The 1,811-nt window shown below is 30.3% G+C and overlaps 1 long non-coding RNA gene across 1 annotated transcript in view; it reads right to left on the bottom strand.

Moving 5' to 3' along the window:
• LOC114076153 overlaps window positions 1-1,427 on the bottom strand; it is a 2,560-nt gene extending 1,133 nt beyond the window's left edge. The window contains exon 1 of the long non-coding RNA XR_003576973.1: window positions 1,201-1,427. This is a non-coding gene — a long non-coding RNA (uncharacterized LOC114076153). The remainder of the gene's footprint in view (window positions 1-1,200) is intronic.
• Between the last annotated feature and the right edge of the window lie 384 nt (window positions 1,428-1,811).

Genomic DNA, 1,811 nt, shown 5'->3' with positions numbered 1-1,811 from the left:
TATATATATATATATATATATATATATATATATATATATATTGAAACCTCACTAAATTAATACTCGATTAATTAATGATCTCTCTAAAATAATAATTTCCTCCAGTTCCGACTTGGATCAATGGAAAAAGTCATTCATTTTGATAAAATATTATATTTTCAGAAGACCCCTATATAAATATATGACTCATTAACATTAGAAAATAATAATTCTTTAAAAGTACAAATATATCTAAGAAAATTTAGTGAAATATAATGCTATTATATTCTTTTTTTGTTAAACTTTAAAATCTAATTAAAGTTCATCTCTATGTTTCCTTATTGCATCCAAGAGTTACATTGTTTTCTTTTCAAATTGCACCATAATTTGTCAAGAGTTTTAAATGCAAGTGTTTCTTTCCGCGTAACTGGTTTCAAATGTATTATATCATATTCGACTTTATCATCAACATTGTTTTTCCAATGATATCCACAATTTGTTTTAAGTTCTGGACCTCATAACATGTATCATTTTCACCCATCCAATAGGTTATTAACGTTCATTTTATTGCGGTAACTGAGATAATTAATCATGACCTTAAGTCAATGAATGACGTTTTCACAAGTGAGTTCTTTCAAATTCTTTGAAATTTCATCTCTGAACAATTCTTTTGGTGTCGAAACACTTTGTAAACTAAGAAATTTTAATTTATCGATTAAATAATAATAAATATTTTATGGCACTTGTGAGAGTTTTTGAGCGTCTTCAGTGAAATTTATCCAAATTGGGATCCATTTTAATCTGTGTCTATATATTGGAGGCATTTGAACTATATTCTATCCTCTTCTCAACCTTCATTAGAGAAGTCGATTTCTCCGACCATGGTGCAGATTGGAGTCATCCAAGTGAAAGCAAACTCGAGAACAAGAAAAATGCAAAACAGAAAATATGGCTACAGTGATAATGATACTAAAGCACAATGCTGCAGCACAAAGAAAAGGAAAACATATTGGATTATCAAGATATATAAATCTAAACATCAGAGAAGTAGTGTACTTATAGAAACGTTCTTTAACAAAATTAATAAGAACTATGTGGCCTATGCAATGATATTAATTAGGGTTTCTTACTCAATCTGCAGGACAGGGTAAAACTTAGAAATGGAGCTCAAAGATTGCTTACAACATTAAAAAATGAGTTAGGCTGTAGATCGATTCTTACATAAGTTGTTTGATCTGTGTGGATTCAGTGTGATGGAAACGAACCGAAAACAGCTGGTTGCAGCAGGTGATGACTCGATTTCACTCCAAGGCAACACCTTGTTTTCTTTCTCCATGGAAGCTCAAGCTTGAAGACCACCAATCTTTTTTCCTTTCTTTGGTTTTTCATTTCTGTATTTTGTTTTTGGACAGAGTACTTTGTTATGATCTGGTCGTTTCCTTTTTTGTTTCTAATAAATGGTCTCTAAGAGTGTGTTTGGTACGAAGGAAAACATTTTCTGGAAAATGTTTTCCAATTTTGTCATATTTGGTTGGGGCAAAAGTTTTGGAAAATATTTTCCAAATCAACTCATTTTCCTCAAAATTAAGGAAAATGACTTCCCTTCAAAAATTAAGGAAAACATTTTTCAAAGCTCTCCTCCAATTTCAAATTACATTTTTTTTTTGGGAAAATCATCAATTTTAAATAAAATATTTTAAATTTCAAAATTTTATTTTTTCGCCCGATCTCTGACCATCCCCCCCTCCCCCGTCTCCAAAAAATTAATTTTGCTTTTTAAAAATATTTTCAACTCCAAATTTTTATTTTTAAACTCCTACCTGCCCCCCCCC

The sequence above is a fragment of the Solanum pennellii genome, chromosome 2, assembly GCF_001406875.1.
Source record: "Solanum pennellii chromosome 2, SPENNV200".
Classification (NCBI taxonomy): Eukaryota; Viridiplantae; Streptophyta; class Magnoliopsida; order Solanales; family Solanaceae; genus Solanum; species Solanum pennellii.
Note: the sequence above shows the minus strand (reverse complement) of the source record. Positions and strands in the feature narration are given on the sequence as shown.